Source organism: Hippoglossus hippoglossus, chromosome 22 (genome assembly GCF_009819705.1).
Source record: "Hippoglossus hippoglossus isolate fHipHip1 chromosome 22, fHipHip1.pri, whole genome shotgun sequence".
In the NCBI taxonomy this organism is placed as follows: domain Eukaryota; kingdom Metazoa; phylum Chordata; class Actinopteri; order Pleuronectiformes; family Pleuronectidae; genus Hippoglossus; species Hippoglossus hippoglossus.
The window spans coordinates 19,903,162-19,930,837 of record NC_047172.1 but is presented as its reverse complement, the minus strand read 5'-3'; the positions used below and the strand labels follow the sequence as shown (position 1 = coordinate 19,930,837).

Genomic DNA, 27,676 nt, shown 5'->3' with positions numbered 1-27,676 from the left:
AGAGGGGTAGAATAAATAAATTACAACCCCTATGCATCATTCAGCTCATGTTACCAGTCTATCTCGTGTGTCCGCCTGCATCCAGCTTTTTAAAGTGCAATATGTTTTCCTGATAAGCTCTTAGATAAGTGTGTTATACCTCCGCCGCTGTGCATCACGTCAGTTGTGATCACAGTAGTAAGTAAATGAATAACTTTTGCATCGACAGGCAAAGCCGCGATAGCAAACCAATGTCAGATTTAGGGAAGGTAGATATTCTTTATGTGATAAAACGGAGAGCGTGCGTTTGTGCTGCTGTCGGCAGATTTAATTATAGTTCGACTGTGATAACTCTTTGTGTGTGTGTGTGAGATCCTGCTGATACCAGACACCGCCACACTATTGATGTGAGAACAATCTCCAACTCTCCTCTCCGCATCTATCTTTATCTCCTTCCGTTTCTCTGCTCTTCACTTTCACATTCATCCCCGTTGTCCTGTTTCTCTATTTTTCTACGTTCCTTCACACTCCACCGCTTTTTTTGTAACATCACTCTCTATCTTTAACCTTTTTTTCCACCATTGCCATCCCTATGCCCCTGCTCTTCATTTTCTTTTTAGCCCTGTCCGACTCCTCACCCTCCCTTTCACCTTACTCTTTGCCCTCATTCTCTTCCTCCTTTGCCTCGTTTTGATCCGTTCCCCTCCCTCCCTCCATCCCTCCCTCCGTCCTGCTGGCTCAGCTGGTACAGAAGCAGCCTTTGTTTCGGCTGTGCCCTCTATCCTTTGAAGGAGGAGTGCTGAAAAGCGAGAGGGAGGGAGGGAGGGGGTACAGGGAAGAAGTGAAACCTGGATGTGCAGGAGAGGAGAGAAAAATCCAAATGGGAAAATGGGATAAAAAGAAGAGGAGGCGTGGGAGAATGAAGAGAGGCAAAGGGGGAAAAGAGGGGGCGGAAGGTTGAAGGGAGGAGAGGAAGGAAGAGGGATATCTTTGGATCAATGGTCGGTGTTGTTCAAGTCATTGATACCCAGTAGCAACAGCATGTGAGGGCAGATTTACTCTGTGTGTGTGTGTGTGTGTGTGTGTGTGTGTGTGTGTGTGCGTGTGTGTATGCTCTCAACTTTTCCCACTTTTACTTGGTTCAGTAGTTCAAAGTTGCAAAGTAAGCAGTTTCTGACCACACTGGAGGAAACTGTACACCTCATACTGTGCTTTCAGCCAACAAAATGAATTAAAAAACAATAAAGTGGACAACAAATGCACTATATAAGATGTTGCAGGCCCAGAAAATATGGTGTCGAGACACAGGTCAGATTTTATTGTAGTAGACCTATTGAAGACTAATTTCTTCTTCTTTATTTCCTGTTCTCTTCAGTGAGTGAGACCTGAGAGAAGATTTTGGACCTGCCCCCTCATCCAGGATGTTATAGCGGTGGTAACATGTGATACCTGAAGCAGAGTGTTAACCGCTTTTACGTCTCTGAAGGTAAGTGTTGTTTTCAGCATGATTTTACTGAAAGGACTAGTTAAGAAATACACTCATTCTTGTTGAGAGTTAGATGAGATGGTTGACATCTTTCTGGTCTGTTAAACGTGACGCTGCAACTAGAGCATGAATAACTTAAGGTTACCATAAACACTGGAAACTGATAGAAACAACTAGTCTTACCTCACCAGCTTCAAGTCAAGGTGACCCCCACCTCTGGTATCATGCTAGCACACTTGGGTTTGCCTTGGGTCACTGTCAGCCATAAAAACTGATTGCTAACATTGGTGATAGAGCAACTGTATGCGTGACTGCAGCTAAAAAAACAAACTTACAACACTGAGGCAATGTCTCAAGCCTTCCTAAAGGGCTAGTAACATCTGTTTTTTATCCAAAAGCATCAAACTCTACTTACAAGCACCTTTAAAGCTCAGTAGGTACTATAGGTTAGTTACATCACCAGCTTTATGGCTCCAAATCAAAGTAAGGAGCCTTCTAGTATTACGCTTTCACACTTAGCTTAGCCTTGAAGGTTTATGGTAGCATTAGAATAGTCTGGACCCACTCTGCAGAACTATGGAGAACATTCGTAGCCTTGAAACTCAGTGCTCCCTGCTCATAAAACAGGTAACTAGCGGGGATGGAGGTGACGGAGCAACTTTTTCTGTGGCTGTAGCTCCAAAAAAAACTTTGCACTCTCCACAATGCCACCCTCCTAAAGGGCCTGGCTTGGTTTGTTACACCGAACTCTGTCCAAAAGTTACAAAATCTACTTACAACCACTTAAAGCTAAATTGATAGTCAGCTACAATTTTTACTACAGATATTACAAATGAGACAAAAGGTGCTGGTTGGTGGATTTTGGTGTTTGGTTGCATGCATGGCTGCATGCAGTCTTAAAGCTTATCGTGAGCTGGCTGGCTCGAGCATTTAACAGAAGAGAGGAGTGACGATCTTTTCATCTCAAAACCCTTATTACTCAAAATGTTTACTGACATGTATTCCTCTGACAGTTCTGCTGTGGAAGCTTGTTAGACGAATTGTGCTCCACTTAGGAGCTGTTTGCTAAACAGAGGGAGACTTTATGTGGGTCAGAGCAACTGGCCTCGGATGTGTTACCTTTGGCCTTGTAGTGGAAAAGGAGATCTAGTGGAGAGTACGTAGTTGTGTGTGTGAGATCACCGTGGAAGGTGTTAGCCCTGCCTTGCCCTGTAGTGGAAGCTAGTCTTGTTTTAACTAAGTGTGAATGTGTATTGGATACTGAGCTCGCCCTGCATTGGCTGTTTCAGGAAGAATAAGCAATACCTTTCGTCTTAACCGATGCTGTTATGGTTTTCCTCTTCAAACGTTATCTCCTCACTAATGGTTTCATGCCACCCTGTCATCTTCATATCGGCTTCCTTAGTCAGAAAACCATGTCTATCCTCCTTACCCCCTGAGACTCCGCCGATAATCCCCGCTCCTCCGTGCCCTCTCACTTTCTCTTTTCCCTTTCTTCACTCGGCTGTTAGATCTACACTCCCAACCTCGATGCGTCCCGGTGGGATGTGGCTGACTGCTGAACTCAGCTAGAAAGGGGCAGGGGTAGAGGAGAGAGGGGAGAAGTGTGGAGAGGAAGGAGGGGGGGGGTAGAAGGTAGAGAAAGTCAACACTCTGTTCTATCCGTCCATCAGTGACACGAGGATGAGATATAGAGGATAGTGTGTTTACATCTGTGTGTGTGTGTGTGTGGGAGCTATACATTCCCCACAATGCCTGAGGCAGATGTGAAATCTGCTCTGACCAGAACAAATTGCACACACATGAATTTGAAGGGTGTTTGTGGAGATGTATTCATAGCCAGAAGGTAGAAGATATTAACAGCATGCTATTCAGAGCTCTTAACTTGGACCAATGCATGGTTTTGTTGTGTCTCTGTGGTGTCTTCATCATTTCCCATCATCATCATCATCCTCTAAAATGTTGCATTTAAAGTAGGAGTGTTCTTTCCACTCATGGTAGCACACTGGAATTCTTTGTTGACATTTATTACATCTCATTACAAAATCTGGATCCATTCATTAAATGCTCACATGGGAAATTATAAATGTCTGACTTATGTGGAATTTGTATTCACACTTTAGAGCACCGTAGTTTGAACCCTTTCATTACTTCTAACATATATAGACTCTGTTTTGGTTTGTTACCTCAGCCAGGAAGATTATGTTTTCATCTTCCCCAATGATGCGATATGTATCAGGGATGAACTTTTTCTTTTTAATTTTCTTTAACACTGCAAAATTGTGATTTTTGTTTTTTTTCTACTTAGTCACCAATTTCCTAGGGAATGATTTATGGATCTAGATGAATTAAATCACTTAGGGGGAATGTTAGGCCTTCACAGTTCTCTACTGAGTGCCATTCTACTTTGTTTATTGGTCAGCAGGAAACAATGTCTGAGCAGATATGCAGCCAACATGTTGCTGGGATGGGTCAGGGGCAAGGACCTATACAATTATTGATGTGATCTGTTTGAACGGGTTCTAGTTGCTGTTTTTGATCACATCCCTTTACATTGTAAAATAATTTTTCCACATTTTCATCAGTTTCTCAAGAAGTAATGTTTGGATCCTTATGAGACTGGTTTATGGTTTTGAGTTCAGTGGGTTTGTACAGTCTGGTGTAGATGATCAAACTGTTTTGTTCTCCTTTTATTTTTCTATTACAGGAGCTCCACTGACATGTTGTATTTTGACTGTGGCAGAGGCGGATGGCCCTGAGTGGCGTTCTAGTTTCAGACAGTTTGTGTTCATCTGTCTTTCTCTATACAGGGCTAAGTAGTATTCTATTGTCACAACCTGTCTAGACTTTAGACATGTTATATGCTTTTATAAAGAGGTTAGGCTGCTAGAAATATTATAAATTGGCATTGGTCATGAACATTTTCAAGAGCATATTTCAGATTTTTATCAAACCACATGAATGTATAGAGAAATATCTATGTTCCAGTAACTATGTACCTTTACTCAATTACTGTATGCAAGTACAGTTTTGCAGTAATTCTACTTGACTTGAGTATATCTATTTTCTGTCACTTTATACTTCTTCATATTACATTACACACATTAAAATATTGGAAATATTGTGATTCACTCCAAAACATTTAAACTTTAGATACCACTTACTTTGCAAATACAAAATATGAACACAAACAATTGATTAAAAAGTTGTCAAATTGTATTATATATTACTGGAAGCTACAGAGAAGCTTATAAAGTAGGTACAATTTGCTTTGCTTTCACCAGCTGCAAAGATATGAATGAAAAGCATCTAAATAATTATAATAAAGTGATACATGTCATTGACTAATATTAATTGCAGTCAGCAGATTAATCGAACATAAAAACAATTGTTAGCTGCAGCCCTGAAGGCATCATCAGCTGATTCTTTTGAAGTTAGAAAGCTGATACATCAAACAGACCAAGCTGTACTCAATACTGATGAAGAAGTCTTTAATAATTCATTTTATATTATTCTGTGGCAGAAGTATAAGTGACAGTGTTCGAGAATTCAAATAGATACGAGCAGCATGCAGGCTGTTAAGATATATATATATATAGCACAAACTCTTTTGTTTATTTGTTTGTTTGTTTTGCTTGCTCTTATTGCTTCGGGGAGATAGAGGGAGAGAGAGAGAGCGAGAGAGATGCACTGACAGACAGACAGAGAGAGACGAGAGATCAAACAGCCGCCTCTGTTTGTTTTACCATTTTAATGAACATCGTTCCACACGTCAGAGTTCACTCAGAGGCCTGTACACTGATGAGGGAATGCAACCCGCAACCCTCCAGCTCCTGACAGCAAATAATGCTCTCTCTCTCTCTCTCTCTCTCTCTCTCTCTCTCTCTGTGTTTAGCATGATTGTGTATGTGCTGCTCAGCCATACATATCAAAGTAGGATCTCTGTCCTCTACTCACTTTGATGTGGATGGATTGGAGGGGTTAAGTATGTGAGGTGGAAGTAAAGTGAGGAAAGGAGGTGGGTGGCTGGGTGCGACCTTTCCATTACCTTCTTCACATTTGACCCTATCAGGAACATATTTTCGCTCTTCCATTATTTTACCTTTCACTATAATCGCTTTTTAACATTTTGAAGATGAACCTAGTGTTATTATTATTTAGGATATCTCCTTTTTGTTGCCTCCTTTACATTTTCCCTCTCTGATTCTCTCCTGATTCTCTACTCCTATTTCCTTTTCCTTCATATTTGTTTTCCTCTTCCTTAAATCTTTTTTTAAAATACGACACACAATCATTATTCATCTCGTCGTTACCCCCTAATCTTCCTTTTTGAAATCAGACGACCTACCTCAGAGTCCTCTTTTTGTCATTTCTTTCCTATAAAATAGCTTTTAATTAGAGTTTTCCTTTGTGTTGCTTTTACTCATGTATCTATCCTCACCGACCATGATCTCCGGTGCTTGATTGTACTGAAACTACCTCATGTGTAGCCTCATGTGTAATTACACTCTGTTTTTACATCTGTAAAAACTTTGTTATATGTTATTATTATTAACATTTTCCTCTTTTTTCTTAATAACACACTTCTCTCCTTCGTTAACCTCCTCTTTACCTTTTTGTCTGTCAGCATAAGTGTGTGTGTGTGTGTGTGTGTGTGTGAGTGTGAGTGCTTGTGTACTGTCTCCCAAAGAGTTGAAAGGCTGCCTGGATCCCTTGGGGCAGGCGGGGGGGGGGGGGGGGGGGGGGGGGTTGGCAGCCAAGACCTGCCAAGGGCCAGCCAAGCCTGGGTCACCATGCTAACCTGCGTCGCTTCTGTCCCCGTGGGATAATATGTGTTAGGAGGTGTGGAGGAGGACTAGGAGAGGAGAGGAGAGGAGAGGAGAGGAGAGGAAAGGAGAGGAGAGGAGAGATAAAAGGGAAAGGAACCCAAAGCAAGGGGGATAATTCATACATGAGAGGAAATGCAAATACATAAGACACACACCCTGAGGTAGTTAGTTAGTCATGCTTAAGACTCCCTATCCTCTCCCTCTCCCTCTCTTTCCCTCTGTTGCTTTTGCGTACAGTTGTTAGTCATGGTGAACACTTCTAAAGTGGTCTTTACTTTCCTTTTCAGTTTTTCCCCCCCCATCAGCAGCAGCAGACAAACACTCTCAGTATGACACCGAAACAACAACCACAGCAATTTACCATGGTATTATACATCTACACTATTACTTTGAAACAAACAAAAAACAATAGTATGAACACAGCTGACTGGAAGTTTGTGGCCATTGAACATAAGAAGGTGTCAGGTTGACCAAGCAGCTGTAGCAAAGAGGTCTCTGACGTAATGTCACGGTCAGAGTATGAAGGCAGAAATGAGGGGTAGATCTTCAAAGGGACTTTTGCCAAAGCTTCAGTAATACAGCAGCTAGTCAGCCATAAGCAGATAACGTCGCATCAAGGGACATCTGGGTGATGTCTACAAAGTTAAGCTGGGTATAGGCTGTGTGAAATGTTAAAGGGATAGTTCACCCAGAAAAAGTGTTTGAGTCCACATAACACTTTTGGAGTTTCAGGGGTAAACAGTGTAGCTGATTAGTGACCTATCTTTAGACGTAATAAAACAACAGAAAAACCATAACATGCCCTCGTGTGGTGTCCGCAAGCCCCGACATTCATGTTTGACTCGAAACAAGGTAATTTCCACCCTGTTTTAAGATCAAAAGTCCACAAGAAGTGGCTAAGCTAGCGGACGTTAGCATTAGTGAAGGTCCCCGAATGCACCTCGTCAGAAGATATCAGCGGACATTAAGGCTTAAAAATCACGACGTAAATGACCTCGTTTCGAGTCGAACTTGAATGTCTTGGATGATACCACACGAGCAGAATGGAGGCATGTTCTGTTTTTTTCTCTGTTCTGTTACGTCTGAAGAATCGGTCACCACTGACCTCAATTGTATTGGATTCTGCTCTAACACTGTTTACCCCTGAGACGCGATAATGAGTGAATTTTCATTTCTGGGTGAACTATCCCTTTGATGTGAAACTCCAGCTCACAGTGTACAAGTAAATCGTCTATGATGAGAAGCCAGAACACACTGTTCGGTCTGGTCGAATTCATCAAGCCACAACCTGACTGCTCAAACTGTTCGTATCTGTCGGCCGCACTTGACAAGTCTGACTAATGTTAAAGTAGAACATGAAGAAGTCGACATGTGCCATTCTGCATGCAAAAACATTTCTCTCTGGTATTTTGGTCACGGAACCCCTAAACTGTGTTTCACAATTTCACGTAGATGCAGTGAGGAAAAAAAGGGGGTGGATTCGGGGACTTAACTTGTGGTGATATGCTTCAACTGTGCGGGAGCATGAGCATGGTCGACCAAAACTTCTGACATGTCATAAATTCATCAACACGTCAAACAACGCAAAACAAAGCTGAAATTCAATTGCACTTTAAATTTAGCAGTGTCTCAGAAATCAGGTCAAAAACAGGTTCAAATCCCACAGTGTCTGTCCGGCCTGAGCATATGATGTGTGAGAGACATCACATCCTGATGTGCTCATCAACATGAAGATCACTGTCAGCCATTGGTTATGGAGCTAGCATCGTGCAACCCTAATACAGTCATATTAATATCAATACCTAGTGCACCAAGCAGCCTCCCTGCAGACTGGAAGAGTGACGTGTCTTTGTTTGGTTTGTGCAGCTCTTGGTGTCATGGAAGAGATTTTATTTCTCAGTATGCGCACAGCCATCAACTGCTGAGAAATTCCAATTGTCTTGATTATAATTTTATTATTCTCGCACACCAATAAACTGCGAATATACTTAGTTTAACAAAAGAATAAAACAAAATATTACATCTTGAAATAGTTGATAAGTGATTAATCTCAAATGCAGTAGATAAAGACCATTAGTGTAACTGCTGCTGCTCTTTGGTGCTTAGCAACATCATTTTCTGTTTTCTGTTTGCCCACACATCAAAGTGTGATAGGGTGATGTATGTTTACATCAAATAAATAAGCTGTAAACTGTGAATTAATCTCTTTAAATTAGTACCAGACACACATTTTAAATGTATTTACACTGTTGTATACCAACAAACACTGCATATATGCCACCGGCTTCAACAGCACACAGCAAACACTTTATCTACTCTCCTGATATTTGCTTAAAACACGTACATTTGTCATCTTCACTGAAGCATAGTGATAGAAAATTGATTTGCAACATGTTTCAACATTTACAGAAAATACCTGGATATGGGGGGATGGACAGGAAGTAATAAACCTGTATCACTATGACAGTTACTTCCATTCAGCATGACCACATCTTCATATGTTCACAGCAGTGATACTAAGATGTGATGGTACCACTTATTACTGATTTTACAGGTAGAACTCAGTAGTAGTAGTAGTAGTTGTACTTGTTTTGCTGAATAGTCTACTACAACAAAGGGATATTGTAGATAACACAGACAAAGCCTCTTATTTCTGATGCATTAAGGCCATTTCTGCTTGTTTATGAGATTTGGAGATGCAATACAACTTCACAAACAATTCCCCTCCCTTTCATTTTGTTATCCGTGGTATAGTAAGTGAGTTTCCGTCTGTATCATTGCCTCATCACACTGCAAACGGCTGTATTATCTCTGACTTCCTCTCCAAATTACTTAGCTATTCTCTCTGTCTCTACGCTGTTCTTTCACCGTAGGCAGTGGCAGGAAATGGAGTGTGTGAAACAGGATGTGAGGGTAGCCATACTTGTTTATTTTCTACATGGAGCCCCGAGCCTGGCTGGAAACCACTGACAGAAGACAACAATGGACAGAGACAGTGAGGCCCGGCAGAAGCTGGACTTCACTCTGTGTTTTTTTTTTTGTCCGTGATGACATTTTAAATTAAAAAAAGTTGAAGAAAATGGAAAAAGTTATAAGTCATAAGCAAGAATGTAATAGCTTTTCAGTTAAGAGGAGCACAGATACATACTTTCCGACACTCGCGCGTGCTTGTATTTAATATTAGGATTTATAGTTGTTATTTTTTATGTGACTTTGACTTCTAAGAACAAAGATATTAAATAAACCGACAACTCCACACAAATTATAATAATTTCCTTTCCATATATGATGTTGATGCTGTCCACTGATTTTAGCAGTGGCAGGAAAAATAACACTTGATTTTATGTCGGATAAGGTTTATTGTCTTGATCCAACCTGGATGTGTGAAGAGTGAGTCTTTTCCTAAATGGTTCACATACTATAGGCCAGGACACCACTGATTTATGGTGAAAATTAGGTTAAATGTTTTACTTTGAAAAACTTAAAATGTAAATCAATAATTTTTTCACCTAAAATCTTGTAAGCTTAAGGTGGCACTAGAAAGAAAGTCAGGAAGTCGCCATATAGTCAGCAGTATTTATCCAATGGAGACCATGAATACCAGGATGAAGAAGTGCACTAATCCTGATGTTCAGTCAGACGAGCCAAGAATCTTAGATTGCAGACAGATATATATTTCACGTAAAACTATTCCAACAATATAGATTCTGTTGTACTTACATTGAACATTAACAGTCAATACTGATTACATTTTGCTGTTCAGTTTTCAGTTGCTAATAAAATTCAAATTGTTATAATAGAAATGCATGAAGACAAACACAGTGTACACACACACACACACACACACACACACACACACACACACACAATCAACTATTGTGTGTGGTATTCAGGATACAGTTTCTGTCGTCTAGCACATTTCAAACTATGATATTGTCAGAGTTTATCTTCTCTTTCCAGTCACCTCTCTTCAACTCTGCTCTCCTCTCTCTATTCTGTCTGAATCATTTCAACTTTATCTCCCTCTGTTTCCATCCGTGTCAGCTCCATCACTCTTCCTTCTCTGCGGCCCTCACACATTTAACACTCTATTGTGAGACGATGTGCTGCTGGTGTTGGGATTACATCTGTACATCTGTCTCTATCAGCACTGCAACCTTTGTGTGAACACACTAATGTATGTGTGTAATATGTGTATGTAATAGATGTGTGTGTGACTGCTCTTGCATCTTGTGAAGGTACAGACAGGGTGAAGAAAATGTAAACTCTGGAATCGCTGCCATTTATACAATTAACTAATAGACCCCCCCACACATCTGTTCTCTATTTCATGACATGACAACAGTGAAGCAGGGGGTATTTCTCTAGTTACCAGGGAGTACTGTTACCATCAGATACAATCGGCTGGCTGGCTTTCACCAGTAGGTGAGCGGTGACATCGGGATAGTTGCACAGTAAGGGACATGGTTTAAATGTCCAGCCACCACCACTTAAAGTGATAGCAGTATGAATGCAAACCTGACTTAGTTTGAACTGGCCAGGTCCATGGTGTTGGCAACCACTCGACGCCACAAATCTAATAAGATAATAAGATATTAATTAAAGGCCCAAAAAACCATACAAATATTTTTTTTTTAAATAGAAAATGGCAGACTTCCTGTTGGTTTAGGGCACAAGGAATACTTATAAACAGATATAATAATAATAGAAATAATAATAATAGTAATAATAATACTATTAATAATAATAAACAGTATTTTTATAGGATCCTTGCACTGGTCGTTTCTCGGGTCCTGCTTATATGCTGTGAAAACTTGTATGAGGTTTGGTGGAATGCATTCAGCAGAAATGATCTCACGTGAATATATAAACATAATTATCGCACAGCTCAGGTTGTGTCACATCCACGCTTTAAATGCTGCATGAGTTGGTGTGACACTTGTGCAACATTACTGGTTATATATTCCCTGTTGTGCTTTTTATGGAGGTCTTTCATTAATGCGCGTCAGACGCTGCAAATTTACGTTCCCTCAGATGCTCCCTTTTCCCTTTTAAAACCCAGTGTGTTCAGTCAGACAGCTTGCAGATGCTGCTCTTCCTCCCCTCAAGCTAAATGTGTCTCTACCGACATGTCTGGCTCCTTTTCACAGTTCTGGCCTCTGTTGTGCTCTGCTCCTTTTTATCTCCTCTCAGATTTTCCTCCTTTTTCTTCCTGATATGTTGATCCTATCTCATTTTCTTAGTCTCTCAGGCAGTCGTTATCATCCACCCATTTCTGCCTTTGTCTTTCTAAATAATTTCTTATCGGGTACTGTCTTCTTTCTTCTTAATCTTATTCTGTCTTTGCATTCTGTGTCTTGGCTCGCTGTTTACTTCGCTGTCGGCCTATCTGCATACCTTCCTCTTTATATCTTCAACGTCTCACATCGGTATCTTTCCAGTGGTAAAAATAGATGCCCAGAACACATTGAATTCTTCACAGAAAGACGGTTTATTCAGTTTTTACCTTGCATACTGCAACATGTTTTGCTCTTGATTCCTAGAGTTATTTACTTTGGGTTTCAGTAAAGAGCGGCAGTGCCCCGTGAAGCTTTAAAAGCCGTTCCAGAGGCTTTTGCACACCTCCAATGTGTGAAGCCTGAGCCGACTAGATAATACTGTATCCATATCAATGTCCAGAGGCCACCCCTCAGTACACAATCACATGGTCTCTTGAAAATATAAAATAAAATGCTCGAAGACGGATATTTTGCACAGATTCAGACAGAGCCATCGAACCATCAGGTCGCTTTATTTTGTGATGTTGTCCACGGAGAGTATTATTTCCTAAACTATAACCCAAACAGTCCAATCATAGCTTAGCAACTGTAACTAAGCAGTCAAAATCAGCGGTCAACAACTAAAATGGAGTGGTCTGCTTCACAACATTGACATTTGTCTTACTTTCTGTTTGGATATTCTGTTCTTTGAGTATTTGGTTGATGTTTTCGAGAGCATGGGCGAACTTTCATTGTTCACAATGCATTGGGTGCAGTTTTGGACAGGTCTATAGATGTTGTCTGTGTAGATGTGATGATATCTCACCAATGATTGGTATGTCACTATATTGTCAGCTCAATGGTTATTTCATATTAATGAATAGACTAGTCAGGTTTCCATCCAACTGGAGCACAATTTTAACCAAATTGTAGGAAAAACTGTCAGAATAAAATGCAAATTAAAGCCTGTTTCCACACACTACCGTTACTACCGTCATTAAACAGTTGTAGAACAAGAGTGATGGAAATATGGAATTTCTGTTTGTTTCATGTATTTATGATGTTTTCCTCATCCGTTCCACACATATCTGATGTGTTTTGTTCCCTGTGATATTCCATATAACTAGCGGAGGAGTCACATGCTTTATTATGGAAAGAAACAGATGTACTGATAACAATGAAGGAATTGTAGGCGGCAGGGTCTAACCAGCATTTGTTTACATTTGCATGAAAGACAATGTAGTTTCTGGTCTTGGGTTCAAGCTTTTCTCTGACAGCATTTTTGTTACCACACATAGATTTGAATTTGCACACAGTGGTTGTGTGTTCCAAAAAGAAAGTGTTCAAAATTAACAAAATCTGATCTTAACACAGACAGCAGCTGTATGATTAAAAATGAGATGAGTTGGGTTTGTTCTCCTCTTCATCCCTGTTTCCTCCTCATTCTCGCTCTCTGCTGTTTTATCTCCATCTATCTGTCCCACGTTGCCTTTGTTAACTGCTGATGTATGTGGAACACGAGAGAGAGAGGAAGTGCTCTGCGGTTGTCCAAATATGGACGGAGATGACTGTAATCACTGGAGAAATATGTTGTCAACTCCCTTAGCAGGAAATGCACTGCCTACGCTTTCTTAATGACTCGTGCTTGTGTGTGCGTGTGCGTGTGCGTGTGTGTGTGTGTCAGCACAGACTGTAGACTTAAGTACAACTTACAGCGTCATATGGGCTGATGGATGTCAATCAATGTAACCGGCATAAAAAGATCAACAAAAGAATAATCTGCCCTTGTGCGTCTCCTGCCTGATGCTGATAAACAAACAGTATAATGATGAAGAGCTGCTCATATTTCATCTTGCTTTGACTCAGCGAAGCCGAACTGAACTGTTGAGTTAAGAGGTGACCATCTTTCAAATATTATGTTCAGCCTTTGGCTCAGACCTGTCTCTTCTACCTCATAGCCGTGCAGCAAACGTGTTATCACTCTGTGTGTGTATATTGACTGGCTTATTAATTCCAGCAACATTTTCTCGCATTCTGTTTACTGTTTCTCATCTGGTAGGCAAGCAAAACAGATAGTGGGTGGTGAGGGCCCCGTGTCAGGTTTTCATTGGTAATTAGAGTTAATATCACACTATTTTGTTTTGAAACAGCGTCACTTTGGATGCTGCTCAGGAATCATAATGAGGAAAAGCTATTACAGTATAGACGTGTGCTTTTTCTCTGACAATTCCCTCTTTGCGCTCCAATCAGCATAGGGCTTACCATAACCGCCTGAAAGCAAACATTGTTGCCGCCACGGAAAGGGCCGGTGGCGCTCAGTCCCAGGTCCCAGAGGCACATTTGCAGTAGGGTCCGGAGTAAATGATAACATGAGGCTCAGGAGACAGAGACACAGCCTTAATGGTATCTTGACCCTCCAACCTGAACTGTGAGTCTCTGAGTGCCTTTTCAGCTCAGCCCTGGGAATTCATCACAAGGCCCAGGAGCTGCATCCTCTGAAAAGTCTCCAGCCTCACCTTAGTGCAGCTGGAGCAGAGAGCTGATAGTGAGTGGAACAATAGTTCCAAAGACAGATGGACCCCTGTCAAAATAGTCATTTGAAAGAAGCACAGTTTCAGTTTATTAGCTCCACACATTTTAACTGCAGCAAGTTCTTGTGCCATTGATGGTTGCTTCTTACTTTTGGCGATCCATACAGCCACCATATGAGAAGCCTTCTTTGCTTTCTCTGAAGTTGTGGCCAAGTTCATCATCCCTGTTTTCTTGCGGTTGTATTCCTTGCTCTTGTGCCAGGAAAAACTTGCTCTTGAACTCTGGGTTCTCTGTGATCACATATCACTTCACCTTGGCTGGATATATGGCTTCATTCGCTAGAACCTGAAGGCACATGGCGCATTTTGGTCTTCTGTGGATTTTCTCAATAAAACCAAACTCAAGATATCTGTTGTCATATTTTCTCTGTTAAGCTGGTCTGGGCTTCAAATCAGTTGAAGATGTGGACTGACTTAAATATCTATTCATGCTCACGAGCCGATAGGTTAATAAGCAAGGCTGCAGCACTATGAACAGTGCGCCGCATGCGTCCTGAGCGTTGTGAGTGATTCATGACAGATTTGTGTCTTTGTAACAATCATATAAGAGTTTCTATTGGCTATCTATATATGTTTTTTTTTATTGGTGCAATGGTCCCCATCTGTAGATATACACTATGAAACAGAATTGTCTTTTGATTTATTGCAAATCAATAAGAAAACTCATGAGAGTCCTCGGAACCCACTGAGATGCACTGGTCAAAATTTGTCGACAACTGGACTCCGATCTGGATGGTCTCTCTAAACCAGGGGCCATCATGCAAGAATTTGGCCATAAACATTGTTAACTTACAGTCAATGTAGAGAAGTGACACTTCCATACTTCTTGAAGATGTGAAAATAGAACCTTGCCTGTTTTGATGCCTGATGGACATGGAAATGAAGTATTTTCTTTGGAACAGTCGGTATCAAGATCATTGGTTTCCTAGATGTTTTTACAAGATGAAAAAAGTGAATCTAACACTCACAGTAAGTTAAGTGGTTAGCATCAAATACAGGATGTCATAAGCAAATGTCAGGCAGTACAGAATTAGGCCACTTTTAAATGCAATAATTAACAGGGCATACACTCTATATGACATTTACATTACCTCTAAGTGACATGTCTGTCTATTGCCTTGCAGGTGTTTAGGTGTTTTGCGTTTCATGATTGTAATGATTTTTACCTCCACCAAGGAGGTTATGTGGATCTGAATCTGGATCTGGTAAATTTAAATGTGGTTTTATAGGGGGACTTCAGGCCTTGGTGGAGGTTTGCTCATGTCAGTCTAGTTAAAGTGTGTTTCCATTGCACTTTGTCACATTTTACTGTCATTCTTGTTGTTTCCAAGCTATCAAACGTATATGTTATCACTCACCACATCTCTTATATCAGCTGGTTTGTCTAAAACGCTATTATCCACGTCACCTGATGCCCACCAGCCAGCCTGCATTCATATCGATTTTGAGACAGGGTGGCGAGATGGTCTTACAGTGACAGAGATCACCTTGTTCTTCTGCATTTAAGTAAATGCAACACGTATGCTTTCTGACACATTCAGTGGTTTGACATCCCTGTGCTGAGCATTAAGCTGCATATTCAGCACCACGGAGAGCTCCTCCCTGCTCCTGTTCAACATGAACAGGCGACTCAGCCTCGGTGGCTGAGGATGATATTCAAGCAGCACTGTCCCTCAGTCAGACACTCAGCTTCTTTACACATCACGGCCGCAGTAATACTACAGCAGCTATCTTCAATTCAAGCACCATCAAAAATAACTGTGCTGTGACTTTTACAACACTCACATTTCCATTGGGCAGCACAGACACTTTTAACTGTTTTTTTAGGGCAGGTGAATCCAGTGAGCAGCTTTTGGAGACGTGTGTTGATAATTGCGGTCGACAGATTGAGTTTTAGGCTCCACTTGAATCGGCATTACATAGGAAATTCAAATTTGATCCATTTTCCACCATTCTCGTCACATGGGAATCTGTCTCATGTCGGCACAGCTCATATTTAAACCTGGCTGTGTTGTTCAATCAACATAAAGTGAGTATGAGCTGATTTTAGGCCAAAGAAACCTCCTAGAAGATGACATATGATAATTAATAAATTGAGATGTTCTAGAAAACTGTGTTACACGTCATATAATGTTACAACTATGTTAATATTGAACACTTAAACACTTGCTACTGAGTTATATTACAAGTAAAAAATGTCACCTCTGATAATTATGGGGATGTCTGTTGCTAAAATCCCTAATTATTCATGCTACAATGGAATCTTTTTAAAAGATTTAAACAAGAGTATTTATAGATAAAATGACATTTCAGAGGAATCACAGGATATGATTCAAATACACACACACACACACACACACACACACACACACACACACACACACACACACACAACTCATCTTTCACAGTAGCCCGTGAATGATTCTGATACTGTGAAGTGACAGGTAGCTTTTGATGGATAAATTTAGATTAGTCACACTTCCAGGTATTAGGAAGTGATCATACACGGCTATTGGAATGTGATGGGCTAATACACACACACATGCACACACACACACACACACACACACGTGAACACACAGGTGCAAGCTGTATTTAGCCTAGTTATTGTGTTGGTTATTTTTGTATGCTTGTATTGTGCACACATGCAAACAAATTGCATAACCACACACACACCCCCCCCCCCCCCCCCCCCCCCCCCCACACACACACACACTCGGTAGTGATCTGTATTTAACCTACATACTATGGTGATTAGTCATTGGCTACAAAGTCCCTGACACATCAAAAGCAACATGGCATTTAGATACACGCACTCACCATGAGGTTGGCATGACACTACTTAAGACATTTTGTAACTTCCCATCTATGTGAAGAGTTTTCAGGGGGTCAAATTCAGGTACAGAAGTGCAGCTGAATGACTGAACATATCCACATAGTTTTCCAGAACTCAACTTTGAACGAATTTGACTCGACACACAATTTAAAATATTTGAATAAAAAAAAAACATGTTTACTTTTTAAAAAATCCACCACAAAGATCCACCACTTGAAAGAGTCAGAATCTGTACAAACAGAAATAAGACTCGGATTCTGAACTTTTTCATGGTTCATGAACCCCCCCCCATAACCCTGCCAGGAAAAATAAGCAAATTTAAGCTGAAATCATGATTATGTCATTAAAATCGACATGTTTATTTGAAAAAAATTAAAATTCTTTATTTAAATAGTTTTATTTAAACAAACATTTTAAGAAGGGATTTAAAAGAGGAAACTACTTGTCATCTCGGAGACGAGTTCAAGTTAAACTGTCAAATCAAAACAACCTAAGGCCAGTTGAAGAGCTGTGTGACTTAATGTGAGGAAGTGATTAAATCAGCGTGTCGGTCCGGATGCGTCGTCCCGACTGACACTATTTGTTCTTTCCACTGTCGACTGTATGAGATCCAGAGGTGACCCATCCATCTTGTATAGTGAAGGCCTCCAACAGAACATGTGCTGATAACAATGTGGAAAAAGCTTCACTTCTTTGCTTTAGTAACATATTCTGCAGGTCTTAAGGAAAGGAACTCACATGGAAATGACAATGACAGTGTTTTTCAAAGTTGAGGATATTTTGGTATCACACATTGTCAGACCAGAATATTGTGGAAGAGGAGGTCAGTCTACACCAATAGTAAATCTTAATAATCATTTTTCTTTTAATTATTTCTCAAATGGATTATTTTGTGTGTGTTTTTTATTAGAATTATCGTTGTTTCTTTTATTCCATTTGTTGATATCATCCTCACGTCCTGAAAGCCATCAATAAATAAAGTTGTCTGGGAAAAAAAAGAAAAATGCTGGTTGTCTGTGCCCCCCCCCCCCCCCGCAGGACTGCAGAACCACTTTTCCACTAACACTCACTGACATCGGGCTTTTGTCTGCAATGGGAATGGATGCAATCATCATTCACTCCCGAGTCAAATGATTCTGCAGTGGACGCAGCTTTTTATCATATATGGAAACGCGACACCTGGGTGAACACGCCAATTTCCCGACGACAACGTTTATGATGGTAAACATGACGCACCGGGGTGAAAAAAACTGAAAGGTTAACTCCTCTGCTGACAATGGGAAACAAGTCAATCACCTTTGTGAAAAAGAGATACAATAAACGTGACCAATCATTCCTCTCAGACCGTATGAAATGATTGGCTGGCGTACATCTCTATCACTTACCAATCCTACCTGGGCTCTCACTGTGCATGACCGGCGAGACATACTCTACTGAAGCAGAGACAAGAGCCAGAAACAGCGGATGTCATGGAAAAGTCGTCTTCTAGCAGTTATGGGTGTGCGTACGATGAGGGGGCCAAAAGGAGGTGGTGGGATGTTTTGGTTACAAGGTTTCAAAGTGTAGCCTGCTCTTGTCAGCTCTTCCACCATTACCATCCCTAGCGTCAACAGCTTCCACCCACACAACAAAGACTACCCGCACTTTTCAAAGCATTTAACATAAAACAAAACAGAAAAGGTACATATTCCGAGCCAATGTGGTTAAAATGGTTTGTTGTTGCTGTTTCCAGCTTCCATTGTTCTTGCTGCTGATTTACTCTGTTTTTAAGTATTTTTTCAAGTGCGCTGTAGTTTGAAGAATGGCTACATAAATAAAGATGTTTTTTTTATTATTGTCATAAATAAATGCATGTAGTCTGTCTTCTTCCAGAAGCTGTTTTACATTTATACAACTGATCACACACACAAACACACAGACACACACACCCACACACACACACACACACACACACACACACACACACACACACACCAGGGAGCTGCTTAGTACAACTTCACTCTGCTGGAAGGGAGGAGAGGACGAGTGCAACACTCACTTGCATGGAGCGAATAAACGGCGTTTGATTTAAAGTAATGGCACGTGTGTGTATCTGCTTTGGGGAAATAAAGCGCTGGAAACAAAGCACTTGACCCCCCCCCCCCCCTCTGTTCACTTTTAAGTACTCAGTGTATTTTTATTGCCATGACACGATGGGACACAGGGAGCAAAGTAAACACAGAGAAAAAATCTTTATGCAAGTTTAATATTTCCATCCTCCGCTCTCTCTTACCCGCCGTGTCTCTTGCTGTGATTTACCTTTACTTTCTGGTTATGCATTAAATTTGGCATTTGTGTGTGTGTGTGTGTGTGTGTGTGATTGTGTGTGTTAAATGTGCGGTGTGTAAATAATGAAAGAGTGTGCTCATGTTTGGATCAGTGTAAATTATTTAACCCAGGCCACACACACACACAAACACACGCGCTCATGAATACACTTCATCCCCTGCGACGTCCTGCCCGCACGCCACAGCTCTACCTGTCTCTTTCTGTCCGCCTGTCCCTCCGCACGCTCGCTCGCTCTCTGTATCTCATTTCTTATTGAGGATCCTCGGTTGAAAATTACACGCTCAAGACGACTTTTTCTTTTTTTTGCAGGCAGTAAACATCTCAGCGGGCTGGCTCGGGACCAGCAGTTACCATAGTCGCTTTCAAACTTGACCGTGTCTGAAGCACATCCTCCAGCTGGACTCGCACGGGGGGGGAGGAAAAGTCTTTATTTAGTAACTTTGATAGCAGCACGATGCAGGAACATTAAGAGCAGGTCCCAGGGAGGAGTCCACGGTTTATTCAAGTACATACTCCTGCTCTGTTTTATTTTGGCTCTGCCTTGTCATTTATATTTTACAAGTTTAGTTTGCAGAGCCACTTTGCTTCTTTTTCTTTGAGCCTTGTTTCCTGAAAATCAATCAATCTCAGAAGTTCTTTTTTTTAAGATTTTAAAAAGCGACACTGTCACAGTAGGCTGTTAGTAGGCTGTCTGTCAGCCGTGCTATATATATATATATATATATATATATATATATATATATATATATATATATATATATATATATCTGTGTATATGAAAGTCATCAATGAGAGTTCTTACTTTTCATGTACAAAATCAGTTGTCAATGCAATTCTTTGATCACAGTGAAACAGTTAGCACTGTCGCCTCACAGAGAAAAGGCTCCTGTTTCTGTGTGGAGAAACCTCACGACCCATCACCCATTTGTCATTCTTTGCCTACAAATACACAGCGGATGATAAAGAAATGTCAAATGGGCAAAGTGTGCGGGGGGGTCTATATTTTTCCTTTAGCAAATGCCTTTATAAAATAAAAGATAAACACAACATCCCCTTTATACGTTTTCAGTCTGACTGTGTGTTTATCGGGCAGAACAGAGAGAGTAGAGAAGGTGAAATACTAATTAAACAAACGTTTGTAATCAGCCTCTCTGTTGATGGCCGTTGATAATGAGCTCTGACTATTGATGAACCCGCCAATATTGTGTTCTGACTGACACACACACACACGCACACAAAAAGGGATTTTAGGTAAATTAGGCTACTGCTCATTAATTACAAAGTAATGACTATAAATGAAAAAATAAAGAAGGTAATTACTGAGTCAAATTGCCAATGAGAAAAAGTCAACCTCAACAGGAACCAAAGAAATATATCGAAGCAAAAAAGTTGATATCAGTAAAGACTGCTCTTTTATAGGTTATGATATTTCTAATCTTGAGAGTTTTCGATTTAAGTTTGTGTCTCCACAAAGACAATGTGACTGAGCACAATAGTGAAATGTTCAGGATATTTGTTGTCTGCCAAAATATTTGTCCTCTCAGTACAAGATGCACTCGTAGTGTTGACAGCTTTATTAAACTTGTTGTGGTTATGTGCAGAGTCTCACATCACTCTGGTGGGTGGAGATGATGCTTTGGTTTAATACAGAAAAAGCTCCCAGTGACACAACATGTGTATTTACACTTAATGAAACCCAGAGTCTTCCCCTCACGTTAACCAAAGAGCTTTTGTTGCAGTAACCTTAACCACAGAGTGGCCTGTGGATGTGAGAATCCTGCAACATTATTTATTTATTGCTGTTATTTAATGTAGTGCTCTGGAAAACAATAGAATTTCCATGAGACAGTGTGGGTGGGTTGTTGGGGGGGGGGGGGGGTTAATACCATCAGCTTCAGGAGTCCTTGTTGTCTCTGCTGCTAAAGATAGTTCTTCGCTGCAGAATGTGTTCTTGTTACATTCAACACCTACAGTTAAGGACTTTAGACAGGTAATATAAACAAGTGACAGAATAAGTTATGAAGGGACAAGACTTCAGAATAGAAGTCTCTCTCTCTCTCTCTCACACATATTGACAAACGTCAGAAAAAATATGTCTTGAATAGTCAACGACATTTTGGGAAATACCAAATGCAGTAGTCGTGAATGCCTGTACTGACTGTGGAAAAAGCTAACTCCCTTATTTTGAGAACTATCCCGATCTATATCTAGTTTGTTTTTCTGTGTTGTAAGGGGATTTTAAAGATGCTGTAGTTACAAGCTTTGGTGCAGTTTCAAATTTCTACACTGCCCAAAGAGCGTTGCCCTGATCTGTACAAATTAAATGTCTGGTTGGATCCTCTTTCAAGTGAAAATCTAGTTTGACAAGAAAAATTGAACATTCAAGTAATTGACATTCAACGTAACAGCCAGAACTAGAGGGGCTGTTGGGGATTATCTTGGCTGCATGTTAGCTGTTTGATTGCCCCTGCACCAACACAGGGAAAAAGTCAATAGTGGAGCTGTGAGGTGCGAGGAGGCGGGCGGGGGGGGCGGGGGAGGTGTTTCGGAAGAAGGATCAGCTCCTCCTGTAGGAAATATCCTTTCAGTGAGATTTCCATGCTCCGGTTTCCCTGTGAGAATTTTCCCCTTTATTTATAATTGTTTGGGAAATAAAAGATGGCTGCTTCCTGATTATCATTTCAACCGCGATACCGCTCGCTCTCTCGCTCGCCGCCTCGTATCTCTGCTGTCAAAGGCGCCAGTGCAGTACAGTAGAAAATAAGATGAGAGGGAGACGGGCACAGAGATGAGAGCGAGAAAAAGATTTATGTTTCCACGTCCCGTGTGGCTCTCACTCCGGCTATTTTCAGACACAACGCACAAACACACACGTGAAGGAACAATATGTCATTACAAGCTAATACCATTATGTGTTTGCCATGGCCTCCCACCACTCTTTGCTCCGCAGGCAAACCCCATTTACTGATCTGCATACAAACAAAGAAAAGCAAGTGTGTGTGTGTGTGTGTGTGTGTGTGTGTGTGTGTGTGTGTGTGTGTGTGTGCCTGTTTTGTTACGTCTTTGGAGCCTTTTCTGGTATAAAGACCAATCTTGTCAGGACCAGACTGTTTCTGAGGTTGTGGTTAAGGTGGTTTGGGCCGTCCACAGTGAATATATTCAATGCAAGGATAGCTGCACAAATTGTGTGTGTGTGTGTGTGTGTGCGTGTGTGTGTGTGTAGAAGCGTATTTGTGTTGGGTTTTGTGTGTGTGTGTGTGTATTCTTATGTAAGCACGCAGCCTCCTCTTGCCTCGAGGATGATGATGGAAAGTGTGTGTCATCCTCCCACTTCTCTCCATCTCACTCTTTCCCGCTCTCTTTCTCCACCCATTCAAACCCAAGTGCTTTATTGGCACAGCGGAGACAGTTCCAGGGTAACATAACCGTGCCAACATACACAAACTCCCAATTAATTATGAATTTCAAACGCATATCAACAATGATGTGCGCCTTGGGTTTGTTCCTCAAACAGTGACACAGTGTCACAGTGTGCGATGATTGCATTGTTGTGCAGGACTGCAGAGTGGAGGCGAGGGAATGATCCTGAGGGCTGTCTGGAGACACTGCAGTTCCTCTAAACAGCCACTATGAGAGAATGAGGCTAGGTGTCAGTGAATCAATGAATGATTAATGTCAAAAAAGGAAAAGCTTCACTGGTCCCTGTTAGACTATTTTCAGATGATACTTTTGCATGAATCACATATAATGTGACGTCTCAAACTGAAATGCTTTAAGCTGTTACAGTTATGGGAGAGGAAATAGTCCCTCTCAGTGAAAGTCAATCGTTGGGTGTCCATTAGGCATCCTCTTCAGAGCACTTAGCCTTATTTAGTGCAGCAACTTGCGAGCAATTTGGTCTCACTGTTCCCAAATTGACCAATCACAGACGAAGAGAACAGACGAAGAGAGGCACGTTAAACTGATCGTTTATGGGAGGACAGTGTGTAATGGGAAAAGCATTGTTTGTAATGATGAAGCAACAAAGAACGGTCACATATCTAAAGCTCGGCATAGCTTCATTGAGATTTAAAGCTGTTTCACTGTCCATCCCACATATCGGCGGCAGCAGGCAACTGCTCTCTGCTAAAGTCTAGAAGTCACTCTGCAATACCTTAAGCAATAGCTGCTCAGCATCAAACAGCAGTCATCCACAGTTAGCCATTAGCATTTAGCAGCCAAAGAGTCAGAAATGTCCATCATTGGATGGTAGAGACCAAAAACTGAGCTAAAACAGATGTTGGACTTAAATTCATCCAGCAGCTAAATGAATGCTTACACTTCTCGATGTATATAAGCAACTGATGCCAAACAAATTGACGTTATTAACAAAAAATGAAACAATATTACTGGTTTCAATGCCCCTTGGGGGCCTGCAAATCAGTTAGTAGGTTTCAGGTTTGAAAATATAAAAAGTAACTTAATTTCCATTAATCTTGAAGTTTAAAATTCTCAGTGTTATACATGTATCTTCTAAGAGAGGAAAGTACACAAAACAGTGTTATTTCCCCATGCTCGTTTCACTTTGCATTAATTTTGTAAATCATTCCTCTCAACTCAACTTTCATATTACAAAGCAATCTACAAACATCTTGGGCACTAGCTGTTAGAAAATCCAGCTAAATTTGAGCTTCTACAGGTAAACTGGTATTTACTGGTACTTACTTTTAATCATGCCCTTTAATCATGCCCTTGGTAAACAAACTATTTTGAACAAAATAAATTACCAAATAATAAACAGATAAAGTAAGCAACTATAGCTAGTGAACTTAAATGAATTTAGCAACTGAACCCTAAAGCTCCAGCCTCCTTCACTGGTGGTGGAGACCAAAACACAAACAAAAGGAGAATACTTCACCAAAAACATGAAAGAGGCATATCTATCAGTCATTGAATAATTACTTCTTTTTTTTTTTTACATGTTCTTGGTTTTCTATTATGTTTTAAAGTAGTTCTGTGCTGATATGCACTTTATTGAGCTGTACAGCTGCTAATAGCGACATTTCAAAAGTTTGTCTGTAATATTCTGGATGTTTGAATGGAAACATCACCCCTTGTCCTGGTCTCTTTTTCTCTTTGTGTCAGTCATATGTGATCTCTTTCCCTTCTACTGTATTTCAGTCCATTACTGTCACTATCTGTCTCCCTAATATGAAACAGCCTGACCTAATTTAGACTGCTTAAATATAATATTCATTTCCCCTTCCCAGTCCATGATTAATACTTTTTTTCACTCTAGAGAGCCTGTTATGAAAATGTCCTTTTTCTGTGTACCTCTCGTAGTCTTTTATTCTGATTTCCTTTTTAGTCATCTCAGTTTAGCCAACTTATATTTCTTCACATTTTCATGAATTTTCCTAAGTATTTTTTCACTGGAGCTTCAGTAGATTCTGATAATCAAATATTTATACTTACTGAGGCTATCATCCCTTATGGTTTTGCATAGTTTTTTTATAATTGGACACTCACTTTGTTCCCAAATGAGTTCAAACTGCTTAGAATAGGTTGAATCCGCATACATTTAGAGGACACGGTATTTGTAGCGCAGAATATGTGGGAAGGAAAACAGTCTCTTACTGCCGGAAGTCACTCAATTCAATTTATTGAATTTGTAGAGCGGTAAATCACAGTGTACGACACAATTTTGTTGTTTAAATGACAGTATATTGTAGAAGTGTCTGAGTAGGACTCACTAGCTCCGGAGCATTAACACAGGTCAAGAGAACAACCCTTTCCATACAGGCAGGCACTGTACTGGATTGTTATATGGTTATGAACCCCCAGACATGCTGTACGTCGGCTATCCTTTCCAAATAGTCTGCCCAGAATTCCTATGCCTGAAATAATGTGGTTAAAATATCCTGGGACTTTGCGAGGGAGTGAATGTGTGGGTATATGTGGGTGTTCGCTTGTGTGAATGAGACAGGAAGAGGCAGAACTGTGAAGCTGAGTATATTTGGCAGGTTTGGTCTCAGAAGGGACTTAAGCCTGATTGTTTAAAGCAAAATATGAGTTGCCATCTATATGCATGAGTATAATAAAAAACTGCAAATCTGCCTTGTGCTTCCTGAAGCATAAATGTCTTTAAGAACAATATGTGTTTGCAATGACTGGATGTGTTATTTTCTTGCACGCATCCCAGCCTCACCTTAATTCTTCTGGTGTGAATTCAGTGCTGTGGCAGTTTGGATGACAGAGTAAAAAAAATTAACATATTAATATGTTTATTTAACATCAAACACATCTGTGCCTCTGAGAGGATGAAAACACCGACAGCAAAGAAAATTAGAACTTGTGATTTTGAGTAAGTGCTCACTGTGTTCCATATGTTGCTGCATTCTGTTAAGATACGAGATAGGAAAAAGACAATCACAGTGTTTGCAGTAAAAGACAATGTTGCATTGTACAACCGACACATGCTCGAGGCTCTTTCACACCTATTTGGTTTGCAGAAGTCATTTTAACCCTGGAGTCGTTTGTTTTGGTGTGTGAGAGAACTGTAATCACAGTGGGACCTTCCGGAGGGGCTGGTGTGTCAGTGCATTTCAGAGCAGACCTTGCAGCTTTGAAAGTGTAATCCACAGAGGAGCTAAGCATCACGTGCGTCGTCTACTCTGAGTTAATGACACACTCGCGGATTTTGTTGTCGCACCTCATAGTGTATTCAAAAATTTGCTTTGTTTTCCCACATTTTCTTTTATCCACAAGCATAAGTTGTATGTTGTTGAAATTCAAACATTTGTTTAAATGAGGGGGAAATTTTGACCTGTAATGTCCTGTTTGAATTCAGAATAAGACCGTCTGAAGTACTTTGTGTCCTGATCCAGCAGAGGGAGTTTACTATCAGCGTGCCCTCTTGATCAGTAATATATCTTGTTGTTTTGCTTTGAAAATCGAGGACGCTAGGATGCAAGGCCGTCGTGAGCCTACAATAATGACACCAGAGCATTTGAGAGGCAGCGTGTGGAAGTAATTTGGATTTACACCTTAGACGGCAAAGTAACGATCCAAAGTGAGGCTGTTTGTCTCCTTTTTACCACGCAACTGCTGCATAACTAAACAGTGGACTCACAGAGCAGCAGAGGGAGCAGCACAGATGAGCGGAGCAACAGCGAGTCTTCAATCTTGTCTGACTGTGTGTGTGTGTGTGTTGGGGGGGGGGGGTTTCGAATATATTCCAACAAATAGTGTCAAGGCGAATTTGTTCGAACTTGATTATTGGAAAACCGACAGCCCTTGTAGCGTGTGTATGAATGACTTTAAACTTTCAGGAGCTCTACCAGTTCCTGCTTCCCCAGATCCTCCTCTTTTTGCTGAGCCAACACAAGATAACCATTAATATTTTGCTCAAGATAAAACGTTATCAATCGAAGTAGACCCCTGCAACCTTTAAGAGTAAAACCAGGAGTCAGAAATCAATGGTTGAAATGGAAGTTGACCTGGACCTTCTATCCATGTCTTTCCACTGATCTTTATATGCATTCATTCCACCTCCATTTTTTATTTCACTTTCCTTTTGAATACGAGAACCTTTAGGCTTTAGTCAGAAGATCCTTCTTGGTTCTTCTTTCCGTTTCTAAACGAATATTGCCAAAACACGATCCATCAATAGTGCACAGCATTTCAAAAGGGATTCAGTCGTTTCACACTGTACTGTAGCAACGGCTGAAGCTGTGGCCAACGCTTCTTTCATCCTTTTGTGCTGTGCACCCAGCTAAAACACAGATGCCCCAACAAGCCCAAAGCCTATTAACCTGAAGAGAGAGTTGCAGAGGATCAATGCTCTGCCCTAGAGCTGTACTTATGGCTCCACATGATGCCTATTACTTACCTGCTACACATTGAAAATGCGACAGCTGAGCTAACGCTGCTGTATGTCATAGCATTACAGCTCAAATTTCTACTGTGAAAAAAAGTGACCTGAATCCTTTCACCCTGTGCATCTTTTATTTATCTACTCCTCATGGTCAGCCAGTATTTTTTTCAATGTGTAGGGATTGCGCAAAGATTTTGTTGTTGTCAGAATTTTATACCTGTGTAGTTTGATGGGGCGTATAGCGATGTAAGGGCATAGACACAAGACTAACTGGAAATCCTCTTAATCCAGTCACTTAATGCACAGTAGCTCGGACTGGAAACACATTCAAAGGTTCAACCGTTGCCATAGTAATTGCAGTATGGGTCATAGAAGAACCCATTGAATTTATTAAATTCTGAAAAGAAATCCCTTTCTTTAACATTACGAGTGTTTATCAACATTTATGTTGTTTTCTCGGGAAATAATTCATGGATCTTGAAAAAACATTTAGGGGACTGATATGTGAGTGAGT

At 40.7% G+C, this 27,676-nt stretch overlaps 1 protein-coding gene across 2 annotated transcripts in view; it reads left to right on the top strand.

Annotated features, from left to right (window-relative positions):
- The window catches only part of lrfn5a (leucine rich repeat and fibronectin type III domain containing 5a), a 110,901-nt gene that overhangs the window by 35,931 nt on the left and 47,294 nt on the right, over positions 1–27,676 (top strand). For both annotated transcript variants that reach the window (XM_034576057.1, XM_034576056.1), the window contains exon 2: positions 1,355–1,465. The gene's annotated coding sequence lies outside the window, so the exon portion shown is untranslated. The remainder of the gene's footprint in view (positions 1–1,354; positions 1,466–27,676) is intronic.